A 16560-nucleotide genomic window follows, 5' to 3' on the forward strand; every position below is an offset into this window, starting at 1 on the left:
ACTCCATCAAATCAGGCTTGGCCTCCCCACACGGGCCTGCGTTTGTTTCATTGTCTGGCCGTTCTTTACGGTCCTCTCTGGTGAGGTGTGCAGAGGGGAGGGGCGAGGACGGCCCCCCTGGTGCCCCCGCCCTGACCGGCGCTATGAGCTGTGACGTGGAGCGGCTTCACCTGGGCTCCTGGTCCCTGTGGCTCAATCATGAGACGGTCCACCACCGCAGTGGTCGCAGCGGCGGCGAGCTCCCATGATGCTCCTGGGCTCCCCGCGGCCTCCATCCGTCACCTCTGTGGGACCCTCCATCATGTCTGTACACACACGTCTCCCACAAATGAATTCTGGAATTAAATTCAGGGACACACGTCCGGCGGTCGGCGTTAACAGATCAATCAGCTGGCCAAACAGCAGGGGGAGGGGGGGGGGGGTTCTGGCCTGAGTGCGGCAGGTTCTGGGTCCGGGGGAGGCAGGACAGGCTGACAGGCTGATGGACAGACAGCCGCGCTCCATCCTTGGGCTCTTATAGATTAAGGCGGGCTTGTGTTAGCCTGCAGTTGCAGGCCGCTGATTGTGCCTGCAGGGCCTGAAGGCCCCAAGGGGGGGCAGAGCTTTATACCAGGAGGGGGAGGAGCGAGGGCTGGAGTGGACGTCCAGCCTAGGGACCGTGACCCCATGACCTTGCCAGAAGGGCAGCAAATGCTTCCGAGCTGATTAGCAGTGCCCCAGCAGAGTTCCTGGTTCCCTTTTAACCCTCCAGAAGAGCTGCCAGTCATGTTCAGGCCCAGCGTTCTGATCCAGAAAATACAGATACAGCTGCTCTCTTTAGAATCATCAGATGGTACCAGTCTTTTCTCTGCACAGTTGATTGAATTTTGTTCATTGCCTATTTTTAAAGGTCGATTTGTGGATATTGTGTTGCCTTATTGATGATTTAACCGGACCGGATTGACTTAAACGCAGAAGATAATTCATGACATAGAACATGGTGAAAATGGTCCCGCCCTCACGTCTAGGAGCAGAAAACTCTCTGGAATAAATGGTCACTGAGACACTTTTCTTCTTGATAAGCACGCAGACGTCACTAATCAATGACCGCATGTCTGCCGTGCCCCCGCGCGGCCGCCAGGGGGCGCCCTGTAGCCGCAGCGTCGGGGGCTCCCACGGGTCCTGCAGCTGGGTGTCACCACAGAAGCATCTTTTTTCCCCAGCATTCCAGAATCAGGCGCTCCGAACTGCTCCGTCCTTTTGTTTCTGACCGTCGTGGTCGGCGTGCGTGCGATGGCGATGGCGGCATGCGCACGCTTGTTCCGCTCGCCCTCTGAGAGACACTGCAGTGGATATTGATCCGGAGGAGGACCGATGGGGTGGGGGGGGGAGAGCAGGTGGCAGCGGGGCAGCAGATTCAGGGATTTAGCCGCTCACGGGGGCTGCGTGGTCAGCGTGGCGAGGGGGCGACACCTTCCTGAAACAGCTGCTCACGGCGGAGCAATGCGCCCCTATTGTGATCAGAGTGCGCGGCTCAATTGTTTCCCCCTTTATTCAGCACGGGGCCGTGTACAATAGCCCCCCCAGCTGACACACTGAGGAGATCTGCAGCCCCCCCTTCTTCCCTCTGTGCTCAGATGGACCTCTCTGTGCCTCCCCCTCCTCAAAGTCCCCCCCCCCCTCCGAAGCTACCGCAGGGCAGGGTTTAAATGTCACGCTTGGCCATCAGAGCGCCCAGCCGGCTCGTGTCTCCTGGGGGAGGCGGGTGAGGGACAGAGGGGAGCCGAGGGGAGGGGGGCACTTGCCCCATTGTCCATTAGGATGTGCAGGAGCTGCTAACTGACTCCGAATCAAGTGCATCCTCTCGCCACGCGCCCTCGCCTCGGCCCTCGCCGGCACAAAGGCGCTCTGTGGGGTTTTTACGAGCAGCCGCTTTGGTCACGGTGCGATTGACCCAAGAAAGGCCCCCCAAGGAAGGCCCCCCAAGGAAGGCCCCGCCCACCAGCGTGAGCCGGCCACTCCCCGCCAGCGTGGCGTGGTGCCAGGACTCCCGTAACCAGGTTAGGGGTTAGACCCAACGAGGGTCGGTCTCCCGGTGCGAACCATTCAGAGGCTCCTGAGCCCCCCCCCCCACCTGAAATACGAGTACAGGACGGAATATACGAGCAGCCGTCCAACTTTGTCCCGGCTCAAGGTCCTCGCTGCACCTGAGCCACTGAAGACTGAGCATTTAATGCATCTGTTCAACAGTGTGGCCCACTTGACCTTGAGTCAAGATGTGTGTGCTCATCCCTCCGGGGGGGTGGGGGTGGGGGGGCGACCTTGAACCAGCCGAGGCGCAGGCGTAGCTGAGTGCACAAACTCATTTAACTCCCACGTTTGTTATCGACATGCTGTAATCGTTAGCATTATGGATGATGAAGAACAACTGAGTGCTGCGCCACGTCCGCGTCCGGGAGACGCGGCGATGGAGAGCAGCCACCGTTCAGGCAAGTGCACCGTCGAGAGGAAGCAGAGGAAATGCAGCCACCCGACCCCAGAGGAGTCACATGACTGCTACTGAAGGCCCCGCGGTGGCCGTTTCCTTTAACGAGGCGCGTTTCCTTTACCGGCCGTTTTATTTCCTGCCGATAAAAAACACCTTAACTGCCAGTTTCAGCACTAAAAGCTGGATTAAAATCAGGTAGACGCAAATGAAGGTGTTAGATTTCTGTCATATATTAGCCGTTAGCATGCTAGCGACCTGTGCATGCGTCCCATCGGGGGTTGGTCGCTGCCACAGGTGCAACACCAACCTGTGTCTGTAACCACGCCCTCTTGTTATTTTAGGCGGCATCAGGACCGTTCGTGACGACTTGTTTCCACTCCTGCTAGCGATACCCGCTGCTAACGCTAGCAAGAACCGATCCTTCAGAGTAATCGTCCATTCATTTCATTTCATTTCACATCCTTGACCTCTGCTAGCAACCGTCTCTCAGGTGTTTAGCATCACACATCAGCTAGACGGTTAAACAAAGCTAGCAGACTTTAATTAAAATAAAAACAAGAGACGGCGCTAAAATAAAACCGCGCTGAATTTTTTTTTAAAAACAAGACCCCAAAAGCCTTTCTCAAGTTGCCCAGAACTTTGCAGGAGTGCCGAACGTACATTTTATATAATGTGGCCCAGAGTTTCCACACCAGGTCTCAGGTTTGACCACAGACACGATCCGCCGCAGGGCAGAGAAACTTTGCCGGGCCTTCCTCTCTCCGCCTCTGTCTCGCGTGGCCTTGGGAGGTTGACTTCTGCCCTGCCAGTGTTTCTCTCCTCTCCGGGCTTTGAGGGTTCTCCATCTCGCCGAGGCGCGAGGGCAGCCACTCCTCTCCTCGCTCAGCCCCTTCTTCCCATCTAGCATTCGCACACGCACACGGATTTCCATTTTAGCTATAGCGCGAGATTAGCAGCTCCACCACCCCAAGGCTGGCTTAAGACAGGAGGGCAGACATCCAGCGGTGTTGGTGGGATACGTGCGGGGGAGAAGCTCCCCGAAGACTTGTTCCAGGCCACCGCGGATTGTGCGGATGAGCGCTGGAAACGCACGCGCTTGATTAGGATGAGCCGCGTTGTTGGGAGGCGTCAATTTCCTGTCGGCCCCACGCGGTCCGGCGGTGCCGTTTAAAGCGTATTTGATGAAATTGGCTATAAACTGTAAATTCTGTCGGAGTTAATCTCTAAATAAGTTGATGTTCGTAATGCTAAGCTCACCTTTTTATGCTAACGGGCTACGGTAAATATCAAATGGCGGAGACTGCCCCCCGCAACTGTTGCTACACAAACCCGTCTCCAGTCAGCGGCGTTCCAGGTCAGGAAGCAGCAGCGGGACACGCGTCCATCAGGCGGGTCGGGCGTCCCGCGGCGACCGCTACAACTGACCCGTAACATGTGGCCCAACTACGGCTAAATTGTGGCTGAATTATTGATACTGTGGCTGCTCTGCAAGTGGGGGCATGAAAGGGAGCCAACATGGGAATGGCCTGCTAATTTTATATGGTAGCCTCAGGGCACATTCCTCCCAGTGAAGAGCAAACATATTGATGTGCGTGTGTGTGTGTGTGTGTGTGGGGGGGGGGGGGGACAGCCTGCTGCTGAAAACACTGGGTGTGTGAACCCGACTCCTCTACTCTTCTGGTTCTGGCCGTTTTCCCTGCATATGGCTGAAGAGGAGGTGCTCTGGAATCAGTGGATGTGGGAGAGGCTCCGATGAGCTGTGATGTGTGTTTAGAGGGGCTCACCGGGGGGGGGGCGACCTGCAGGGGGGGGGCTGCAGGTCGGCCTGGCTAATTTCTCCAGAAGTGTCCAGAAGCCTTTGTGTCCCGGCTGCACTTTTATTTCCACCTCTCGTGGAATTGTGATGCCCGTGCCTCGGGGCGACAGCAGCACCTCCAGGAGCAGCCACCTTTAAATCCAGCCGCCCCGCGACTCCGACCGTGACCCCTCGCTGGAGGGACCCCCCAGGCCAGATTTAAACGAGCTCCCCCAGGTCCGGCAGCGGCTCCTCGCCTCCCTGTCACATCTTCCCAGACCCGCACGGGCCCTCTGATGCCCGCGTGTCCGATTTATTTGAATTTGTAAAGGGAAGATTTGGATAAAGTGAGATAAAATCGTACACGTGTGGGTAAATGTGGCGTGAAACCTGCGCTTAAACGCCGAGAGAAGGTCGAGAGACAACCGCGGACAGAGAGAGAGAGAGGGAGGGAGAGAGAGAGGGAGGGAGCGCTGAGGGCTTCATCCTCTCCTCCGCTAATACAACAGCCCTTTTAAAGCTACACGTTTCTTTCACTCTAAATACTATCACTTACATTTTTACAATTCCTTTCATTCTCACCCCCCCTGCCCCCCCCCCAACCCCCACTATTATGGAGGACGAGGAGCGAGGAAAGCATACAATATACAGGCTATTGATCCACGCCCATCATGGCGGAGGGGAAAAAAAGTCAGTTCGGGGGGGGGGGGGGGGGGTGGAACAGAGGGGGACTGGACACAGCGATCGATACCCTACTCTATCAGCCGTTTCCATGGCAACCGGCAAGAGCAAGGACAGAGGGCTGCCGTGCATTCTGCACCTGTCTGTTCCATGTACCTGTGGTGATAATGAAAGTGTGGGAGGTGACGCAGGCGCCCACAATTAAAGAGGTTACACACCAGTTAGGGGGGGGGTGACAGACTGGGAACGGTGGGAGCCGCCCGGGGGGGCTCGGAGGCAAACGAGGCTGCAGCCTGTCGGGGTGGAACGAGGCCTTCTGGGGCAGTTTCAGAACAACACGCTCGGACCAGGACGGCAAATCCGGCTCTTTTGGCCTTGACCCCTGTTTAGAGGTCAAGCAAGGGCGATCAAAGCTGCAGCCAATGGGGGGGGGGCGCCAACGGGGGCTCCGGACAGACAGGCTGACAGCAGAACTTGACACCCAGACAGTTTCCCTCCGACCGTCTGTCTGTCTTTGTGTCTGTCTGTGAACTCCCAACCTGAGCCTGGAGGCTGCATGGCGCTCCAGGATCTGGGTTTGGGTATCATGATGGTGCCCTGTATTGATCACCAATAGAAGCTCAAGATGGGGGGGGGTAATTGGCTGGGGGTAGTAACGGTAACAAGGCTGCTACACTCTTAAAATAAAGGAGCTTCCAAAGGAAAAGGTGATAAATGTGCTTTCTCTTCATTTTCAGGCCTCCCATGTCATCCGTCTTTGTTTACAGTCAGTGGAGGAACCATTGGACCAGACACACACACACACACACACACACACGCACACACACCATATTTATCTCAGGGGTTCTATTGAGAATCCATACAGAAGATTCAAGGGTTTTATGTGGAACAGGCCCAGGGGTCCCATCTGGAGCCTTCTCATACTGGTCTGTGTCTTACACACACACACACACACACACACACACACACACACACACACAGCAGTAAAACCATCTAAAGTGACCGTTCATATCTGAGGTGGTGACCTCCAAATGATAACAGCTGTAAATCTGATCCAACATCAGGTTCCTTCTCTCGCTCCTCAGTGAAGGACTTTTATTTCTGAGTGTTCAGCATAAAAGATCGGATCAGAACACGCTGGAATCAGAACTGATGAACAGAACTCAGAACATTGAGGAACAGTTGAACGGATTCAACAGTTTGACCCTAAAACGAGCCTCAGCTTTAACGAGTGAAAGTTCGGGACCTTTCTGCTGATTAACAGACTTCGCCTGACTGACGTCCTGGCGCCATCGCGGACGCCGCGGGGGCCACCCAGCAGCACCACGGGCGCGGCGGCGGGCTGTTGACGGACACGTGGCTGTGCGGCGCTGCTGAGGAGCGCCACTGGCCGCTGCGGTGACCTTTGACCCTCCCCATCCATGTGGCGGCCTTCATTGTTAGAGGAGCAGGAGTAAAGATGACCCTCGGGTTCCTCGCCTTTGGATTCTCCCTCCCCCATTGCCTCACCCCTCCCATCCGACACCTCCAACCCCCCCCCCCCCCCCCCCCACACACACACACACACACACACACACACACACACTCCACCTTCTGCCGATCAATGACAGTTTCATGTGGCTTCTCTGGGCCTGCAGTGACGTGTGTCCTATTGATTTATCGACATTACTCCGGGCAAGCGAACCCAGAAGCCCCCCCCCTCTCTCAGTAGGCAGCCAGGCTCCAGCCCGGCAGAGGCGTGCCCCCCCCCCCCTGCGCCGGGTGGGCCCATGCCAAGTCATCCAACTGTACCGGGCCCAGTGGAAGCAGCGGCGGCAGCACATTAGCTGCACACAGATGAACAGGCCTGTTTTTTTGGTGGATGTCACTGGGAATGCTTTTAAGCACCGACCCCCCCTCCTCTTACCCTCTGCCCCCCCCCCCCCCCCCACCCCCCCGTGCGACATGTAATGGGGACAATGAGCGAGACACCCTGGCACTCACACACATTTACTGTCGCCTCTGATTTCCAGAGGCGACTTTTCCACTTTTCTGGTTAAGAGGTTCTTTTCTTCGGTGTGTTGAGGTGGTGCCGCGTCTCCTCCTGCTGCCCATCGCTCTCCTCTGCCCCCCCCCCAGCCCAGCTTTTACAAGGGGGGAGGGAGGGGGTGCAACAAACAACCTCATCTTTCCCCCCCTGCCCCCCAGGCTTCCTGCGTCCAGTGAAAGGCCAGTGGATTCATGTGTGGTGTGTGTGTGTGGGGGGGGTGGGGGGGGGGGGGGTGAAGGGCAGCTGGACACTCCCCACGGCCTGGCTATAGTCACTGGGGTTGTAAAGGGGGGGCGGGGGGTGGTGATGGTGGTGGTGGGGGATCAGGACAGAGCTTCAGCCACGGCAGCTGTCCTCAGAAAAGGAGAAGTGGGGGGGGGGCTCAGAGATCAGTGACCTGGCCACAGTGTCCAGCTGGGGGGTCATTTGATGGCCCACCTCCAGCCACGTGCTGGATGACCATCTGGGGACCTGAAAGAGCCCCACAACAGAGGAGGCTTCATCTTCTTAGATGGAGGAAGACCACAACAAAAGTCAAGAAATCTGTCCACCTCATCTGGTGTGTGTGTGTGGGGGGGGGGGGTACAGCAGCTGCCCAGGGTTGTTGCTGCGTTTGGGGGGGGGTCATCCTACATTCTTCTGCTCTCCATCATCAGAAAGGTTACCTGAGTTACCACTGAAGCTCTGACCCACCACAGGAGAACCATCCTTGACCATCGAGGACCACAAGAGAAGGTTCTTCCTGGAGGATCGTCTCGTGTTCCATGAGGAACCACCAATCCAGCTCTCGGTCCTGGGGGGGGGGGGGGGGGTTCTACTGCTGGACCCTGCCAGCAGGGGTTTTAAAGGACTGTTTGTTCTGAAGTGCAGAGGATCACGGGGGGGTCACAGCAGCCCAGATGGACCACCAGATTCAGTTTGCTGCCTCTGATCGGAGGACAGATTAGCGCTGGTTTGTTGTGGCTCCTCCCCCGCCCCCCCCCACCTGACCCCATCCTCCTCCAGCCCTCTGGTTTAAACTGTTTAAGGCGATCGAATTCTGCCCATCCACCCGGCGTGGTCGGAGGGGTCGCGGGGGCTTCTGACCCCGGCCTGATTGGAAAGGTTGTGGAGGGGGGGGGGCTCCATAATGAATAGAGGTCCTGCTAAACAGATCCGAGCCTCTAAATATGAGCTTAAAACTCCTCTGCCTTCATTTCTGGGGATTGCGTAATCCCTTTAGCATTTATCATTGTTCTGCTAATGAAAGTGATCTTTGCGACCACGTCTGATCGGTTTCTAATTAGATCCACTCTGATCCGGAGAGGTGGAGCCATGGCTCCCAGAGCCGTGCTGAGGGCCCCCCCCGGGGAGGGCTGCAGCCCCGCTCCGGTGGAATCTGTGCTCAGCACTTCTGCACCAGCTCCACCACAGCACAGAAAAATTTGATTAATCGCCGTCCCTCCGCCTCTCAGTCCAAACATTGGGAGAGACGGAGGCCGGGTGACAGGACAGATACATCAGGCTGGAGGGCGCGGGCCCCCGGCCCAGCACGGGCCTTTCTGATCCTGGAACAGGAGCTGGAACAGGATCCGGAACAGGATCTCCACGTACGGCCAAGGTGTGGAGGACTCACAACTGCCTCGTCTTCATTTGGCCATAACGAGGGAGAGGGGGAGGACTGTGGGTGGGGGGGGGGGATTCAGCCAGCTCGCTAGGCTGGGCCGAGGCGTATCGATTGATTTCCCAATAGCCTCTGGTCCACGAGCGGCGAACCCTGGCCCCCGGTTGCTAGGTGACCACACCATCCAAGATGAAGAGCGGGGTGATGAAGGGTGACAGCAGCTCTGGGGGTCAGCGGGGGCACCGGTCATTCCGCAGCCCCTCTGGGACGCTCCGGACATGCAGATACTGCAGTGAAACCGGACCGCGGGATGCAGGCGGCGAAAACAATACCGGAGCGCCGCCATCTTGGTGCAGCGCGGCGCCGATCGATGCAGCGGGGAAATGCAGCAGGAGATGATGGGAGGTTTTCATCACAAACAGTGAGGACACCTGGATGGTTCCAGGGGAGCCGGAGAGGAAAACAACCATTCCGTAAACGCCATTTAAACAGTCCCAAACAGACGCCGGCGTCCGGGAAACAGAGCTTACGGACCGTTCAGCATCGGTGGAATCATGCTCCCCGAAGCCTTGGGCGCCATAAATTTACATCACAGCTCCGTTAAAATGAAATATCCAGACACGTTTGTGGTCAGGAGGGACAACGTTGGTCGGGATTCAGAGCTCTATTATCGGGTTCGGACCAAAACAGACGCCCGGAACGTCAAAGAACCTTATTGGAAGTGAGATTAAATAAACCTGAGAGTTAATGAGGCGCCTAATGAACTCCTGAATACACGGCAGAACCTGGATGCAGGAATTCAAGAGGAATATTCCTCATAAAGGGGAGATGGAGAGATCCTGGAGCAGATCCGGGTGGTCCAGCAGGCTTGGGGGGGGGGGGCTTTTGGTTCTGTCCAGAGAGTTACACATTCAAGGGGGAGAACTGAAATTACCGACTCATTCCACCCTCCTTTGGTCCAGAGATGCCATTCAAATTCCAGGCCGGAATTCCGAACTGGGAACGTGTCCTCACGCTGGTGGGGGGGGGGGGGGTCTGTGATTTCAGGCTGTTCTTAATGCAGATGTGACTCTTTACAGCTCTTATTTCAGTGTGTGACTTAAGGTCTCATGGCGTGGACGCGAGCACCCACACACACACACACACACACACACACACACACACACACACACAGGGCCTGAAATAAAGAACAAATGCTGAAAACTACTAGAAAAATCCTGTTAACATGAAGTGGCCCTAATCTGCAGCACATTCTGCAGTGATACATGACGCCGTGGTGCTTTTCTACATATCGATCGTTCGGCTGCGCCTGTGAAAAATGATACGGAGGGAGAAGGAGAAGAAGCGGGAGGAGGAAAGATGAAGAGGGGGTGGGTGGGTGGGGGGGGCGGATATAAACCAGGAGACAAATGTAAAAAGATCTACATCACACTGTAAGCGCAGCGCTGAGAGGGAAGTTACCAGAAGGCACGAAAAAAGGCAGCACGGTGGGGGTGGGGGGGTGGGGGGGTGGGGGGGGTCACGGGGAGAAACCCTGAAAGGCCACCGAGCGCTCTGGATGCTGCCTTGTTCTTCCCGTGTGGAGGATTTCCCTTCATCCTCTGCCATGCCTCTCATGTCCTGCTCAGAAGCGGCTTCATGTGTGTTGGAGTTCCATATCCTGGGGAGGGACGACTTCTGTGGCTCTGGAGCGCTGCTGCATCTTCCTTCATCCCAGCTATTAATAATATTGAGAGAGAGACACAGGGAGGGAGGGAGAGAGGCCGTATTTGCTTTGGTACAAGCTGAGCTTCTCCTCTGTTTGCAGCCCTAAGCTGTGAGTATTCAACCCTTAAATATTCCTCTCCCCTGTGACTCCAAACTATCTCCTGCCCTGGGGGGGCTACATGGACCTCCCTGGTCAAAAACCCACAAACCCTCAACGGCAACTGGCAACCACAGCTTTCGGATGGGAGGATTTGGGGCCTGGTCGGCTGAGGAGGAGTGAACGAATCAATGAAACTGCCTCTCAATCACATGAATGATTTTTACAAAGGCAACAACAACAAAAAAGTCCGGTCCATTAAATCTGGATCAGGCCGGATCCTGATCCCAGAGCTGCTGCTGACGTTTAGCTGTTAGCTGCTTAAGCTAATACTGGTGCAAAATCCATCTGCAGGAAAACTGAATGTGAGTTTAAAAATAAAACGTTGTTGAAGACGGACGGACAGAGGGCAGGCAGAAGGACGGACAGACAGGAAGACAGACAGACAGGCAGAAGGACAGACAGACAGGCAGAAGGACGGACAGGCAGAAAGACGGACAGACAGGCAGAAGGGCAGGCAGACTGGCAGAAGGACGGACAGACAGGCAGGCAGAAGGACAGACAGGCAGAAGGTCAGACAGACAGGCAGAAGGACGGACAGACAGGCAGAAGGTCAGACAGACAGGTAGATGGACATACAGACAGGTTCAGACAGGCCTCTCCTCCACATTTGCTTCGTCAGTCTGGTCAAATGTTGTCGTTTTAAATGTGTCAGAGCTAAATTAGCACCGCCGGCCCCTCCTGCATCTGTGTATGAGTGTGTGTGTTTGTGTGCACATCACTCTGCATGTGTGTGTGTGTGTGTGTGTGTGTTTAGCAGCGGCGAGCAGGGGGGAGGTGGATGGAGATGGTATCAATCGCCAGGCCAGGCCATTGAATGTATTGATTAGTTACCTTTCTTATTAACATGCTGATTAAAGAGTGAAGGGAGAGAGAGAGGGAGAGAGAGAGGGAGAGAGGGAGGACGGCCGAGGCTGCACACACTCCTCGCCTCACCTCGGCCGGATGGACGGGCAGAGAGGAAGAAGCAGAGGAAGAACCGGCGAGGGAGGAACGCAGCGTGGATTTAAGAGGACCAGGAAAAGAGGGACTAATGAGAAAGAGGAGAAGAGAGGGAGCCAGATGCTGGAAAAGAGGAGGAGGAAGAGGAGGAAGAGGAGGTGGGGTAAGGGTGGGAGGATGCGGGGGGGGGGGGGGGACCCTCGGTGCTGCTTTTGATGCCCCGCCGAGTTCCACCGACTGGAGAGACTGACACACACGTTGTCAGCAGTGAGACACACACACGCTCACACACACGCTCACACACACACACGCTCACACACACACGCTCACACACACACGCTCACACACACACCACACACACACACACGCTCACACACACACGCTCACACACGCACACGCTCACACACACACACACACACACACACACCACACACACACACGCAGGAATAGCTCTGCATTTGTGATCTTTGTGACTTAAACTGTGTATTTTGAGTGTTTTTCCTCAAATTCAAGACTTTTAATTGAGAGAGGGAAGAAAACAGTGGAGGGCAGGATGGAGGGATGAGACGGGATGGAGGGATGAGACGGGATGGAGGGATGAGACAGGATGGAGGGATGAGACGGGATGAGGGATGAGACAGGATGGAGGGATGAGACAGGATGGAGGGATGAGACGGGATGGAGGGATGAGACGGGATGGAGGGATGAGACAGGATGGAGGGATGAAGCGGGATGGAGGGAGGAGACGGGATGGAGGGATGAGACAGGATGGAGGGATGAGACAGGATGGAGGGATGAGACGGGATGGAGGGATGAGACGGGATGAGGGATGAGACAGGATGGAGGGATGAAGCGGGATGGAGGGATGAGACGGGATGGAGGGATGAGACGGGATGGATTTAAATGTATCTTGTGCTGTCATAAGAAGAAATGGTGGAGGTGTGTTGGTGAAGGTGTGTGTTGATGAAGGTGTGTGTTGGTGAAGGTGTGTGTTCATGAAGGTGTGTTAGTTGATGTGTGTGTTGGTGGAGGTGTGTTATTCGAGGTGTGTGTTGGTGAAGGTGTGTTCATGACGGTGTGTGTTGATGAAGGAGTGTGTTGATGAAGGTGTGTGTTGGTGAAGGTGTGTGTTGGTGAAGGTGTGTGTTGGTGGAAGTGTGTGTTGGTGAATATATGTGTTGATGAAGGTGTGTGTTGATGAAGGTGTGTGTTGGTGAAGGTGTGTTGATGAAGGTGTGTGTTGGTGGAGGTGTGTGTTGGTGAAGGTGTGTTGGTGAAGGTGTGTTCATGAAGGTGTGTGTTGGTGGAAGTGTGTTATTCGAGGTGTGTGTTCATGAAGGTGTGTGGTGATGAAGATGTGTGTTGGTGGAAGTGTGTGTTGGTGGAAGTGTGTGTCGGTGGAGGTGTGTTGGCGGAGGTGTGTGTTGGTGCAGGTGTGTGTCGGTGGAGGTGTGTGTCGGTGGAGGTGTGTGTCGGTGGAGGTGTGTGTTGGTGGAGGTGTGTGTTGGTCCAGGTGTGTGTTGGTGCAGGTGTGTGTCGGTGTGCAACACCAGGCCTGGAGTGTGTGTGTGCTGCTCAGGCCTGGTCCTGATGTCCTGAGCGGGAGGAGGTCTCACTCTGCTCATATTTTACAATCTCAGTTAGCAAACAGGAAAAAATGTATTTACATTTTTGTACGTTTATTTTATTTAAACATATTATGTTTATTTCCATATTTGTACACTTTAAATAACTTTGACTTCAGACTGTTGGACTTTGTATTTAATTATGTTACAGTTTTCTCTGGAGATTCTTCTCTGTATAATATTTTGTCTAATCCTTTCAAAGATGTTTAAACACTAAATAATATAATATAATACTCAGTAATCACAAAATAATAATTATCACCACTATTATAAAATACAAATTCACGTCAGAATACACAACTTACAAAAATGATTCACACAAATGGATGAAAATATTAAAGGCCACCATTCAGAAACGTGTTTTTATAACGGGGAGGATTTTAAACCGGAACCCAAATGTTTCGGGACAGGAAGAGAATCGGCTCTAAAATCATTCCAAATACTTCTCTTCTTTTCGTCTCACACTAAAATAAACCACAAGACTTTTATTGTGGAGGAGCGTTGTTGCCCTTTTTATTCAAAGTTCCAAAAATGCTGCAAACTTCCACCTGAATCGCTTCACAGAGGACGCGAAGGTGAAACTTGTAGCGAGGCCAGACTGGCGCAGAGTGAGGGGAGAGTGAGGGGAGAGTGAGGGGAGAGTGAGAGGAGAGTGAGAGGAGAGTGAGAGGAGCCGGGAGTTATCGACCTTTGCTCCCCGGAGCTCCGCGAATTAAATCCATCGCACCGCCGCATTTGCATGAAGAGCGCCGGAGCCAATTACGCTGCGGGACGCATTAGCATTTTATATGAAACATAGTTGTAGGCCAAACTGGGAGGCTGATGGGGGCTCTGCTGCTTTATTTTCGGATCGATACGGGCCTGTTTTGCGCGCACGCACGCGCGTCATTTGTAAACACATTTATTATTTCGTGTTTAAACTCCTGCAGCCTTTGGCGCTAATTTATTCAGAAAACACATCTCTTATCAAAAAATCATCACCCAAATCCCCACATAAATGTTTTTTCTGGGTAAATTTTATCTTAATGTTTGTTTCCTGCAGGTATTTTGCACCCCACACACACACACACACACACTCGCAGGAGGCGAATCAAGTGAATTAAATGAGTAAATCTGCATTAATCCAGATGTGATCGATGATAACGTTATTCACGCTGCGGATCGACTTCCCCACCATCATTACCAGCAGAAACAGTGATTTAGTGCTGCTGAAAAGTTTCCAGCTGCAGCCACGGGCTCATTCTGGAAACACGCGCTAATCAGACTTTCGCTTTCGCTTTGATTCTCCGTGTTGGTGTTTAATGTTTCTCCTGAAGCCACCGAGGCAAAAGTCACTTTTCCCCGCTTCTCTGCCATTATTGAGACCAACCCTCTTCCTTTCCCTCTGTCCTCCTCCAGATCTAATCACTTTAATTCCCCTATCGATTATTCACAAGCGTGAGGCCCGACCTGGTGATCATAATTGATTGTATTGATCGGTTAAAGGCGGAGAAATAAAAACGGGAGATGATGACAAACAAGAGAAGAGCTGCAGGATCAGGTATTTAAATAGGATTATTGATCAGCTCAATGAGGCCGCGTTCGCTGTAGAATACAGTAAAAAACAACAACAAAAAACATTTAAACACGAATAAATAAAATAGGACAACACATCTGTTTAAAGCCAAACTGTTTGATTTATTTCCTGAGTTTGTTTTAAATTTGTAACGATTAAATGTGATTAAATTAAATACTTGATGAGTTTTAACGCCCGCAAGATGACAAATAATAATTGTGTTTTTCCACCTCAAATGGTTATTTTATTTTGTCTGTTAAAATTATTTACTTTGTTAGCATCATGTGTTTTTAATTCCAGGCTTTTAATATCTTAAGAGATTTTTTGTTCATTTAATTTAAAAGCAACGGCGCCATTTTGATTGTACACGCGTGCTTAAAATATTTTGTTTGTTTTGTTTTACAAGAATTAATTGATGCTCAATATTTGCTGAACTCAATCATCTTTGATTCTGCGAACAAATTAAGAATCGATACTGATCGAACGCCTCTGACGTCATTAAACAGCGTTTACTCTCGTGTTTCTTCTCTGTGTGTTTTTGAATAAAATGTGTTCAATAAAAGTGTGTATTGTTTTTTTATTATGTTTATGTTTTTTGTTCGACAACCAATTGTTTATTTTAAATAAATAAATTGTTCAATTCTATTATTTAAGTGTGTGTGTGTGTGTGTGTGGGGGGGGGGGGAGTATTTCCTATATTTTTTAAATTAGAATTTTTGATTTAGGGTTGCTGCAGCCTTTAGAATCATTTTAATACAGATCAGGTTTTATTGGAGGCGACATAAATATGATTGTTTAGATTTTGCACATTGATTCGCTGCAGCGTGATTCATTCATCGATAATTGACGTCGTTTATTCGTTGATTAATCGGCAGGTCGGGAGGATTCTCCTTCCCCCTGTTGCTGCTGCCGGGCGGGTTTTTGGGGGCTTTCTTTCACGCCCTCCTGTCGCTACTCTTTTCGGGTCTTTTTTCATCGAACCTCGCTCTCCGTTTTGGAGCATCTTCTCCTTCGGTGGTCACTCCGCAGTGTCCGCTGACCTTTGGCCTCCTCCTGATGAGGGTGCGCCCTGCTTCGAGCTCCACGCTGGGCCTGTCGACGACGCAGCCGCTTTTATTCTTCATGTAAGATGATAAAAATGTATTTTGATGAGACTCCTTAGTCAGTTTCTGCGTTTTAGTGGGTCCAGCTTACACTAATGAAGAGTTGGGGGTGGGGAGAGGGGCTGAACTTTAACCTCGACCTCCAAAATACCTTTAAAAAAATTGGATGCGTATAGTGGCGGAGGGTTTTTTCTCTTCCTGCAGCTCGCCTCCGTGCACGCATCACCTCCGTCGCTGCTGCGCGGATCGATAGGGCAGCATCTGCTGCGGGGAGCCGCCGGTCCCACCCGGCGCCGCGCCGCCCCGCGCCGCCCCGCGCTGCCTCCGAACGCCAGAACTGCTCATCTCTGAAAATTAAACTGACAGACACGGATGATTAGTATGCGCTCGGCCCCTCTGCGCGCTCCCTCTGCCCGGTGCACGCGCGCAGGCCCGAGCACGGACGCTTGGACTCACATTTATGGATTTTCAGAATCAACCCTCGCGCACACGCGCAAAAAAAAAAAAAAGAAGCAGATTTTTGGATGCCCGCGTGCGTGCGTGAATGCGCGCCGCTGTAGCAGCCGGTCGAGGGTCTGGTGGAGGAAAAAAAGAGGTTGTGGCATTGATCTGTGAGGGGCTGAAGTGGGAGAGAAGGAGCGCTGATTAAGATAAGAACCCGCGTCACTTGACGACATCCTGACAGCTTCAAGAAGAAAGGAGAACCAGTAAAACCAGTTTGGAGACTGGGAAAACTGGGCTGGAGACGGGGAAAACTGGGCTGGGGACGGGGAAAACCGGGCTGGGGACAAGGAAAACTGGGCTGGTGACTGGGAAAACCGGGCTGGGGACTGGGAAAACTGGGCTGGGGACTGGGAAAACTGGGCTGGGGACTGGGAAAACTGGGCTGGTGACTG

General features: G+C 53.1%; 1 protein-coding gene across 1 annotated transcript in view; it reads right to left on the reverse strand.

Moving 5' to 3' along the window:
* tmod4 (tropomodulin 4 (muscle)) overlaps positions 1-16560 on the reverse strand; it is a 291784-nt gene that overhangs the window by 42613 nt on the left and 232611 nt on the right. The window lies entirely within an intron of this gene.

Source organism: Takifugu flavidus, chromosome 10, assembly GCF_003711565.1.
Source record: "Takifugu flavidus isolate HTHZ2018 chromosome 10, ASM371156v2, whole genome shotgun sequence".
Lineage (NCBI taxonomy): Eukaryota > Metazoa > Chordata > Actinopteri > Tetraodontiformes > Tetraodontidae > Takifugu > Takifugu flavidus.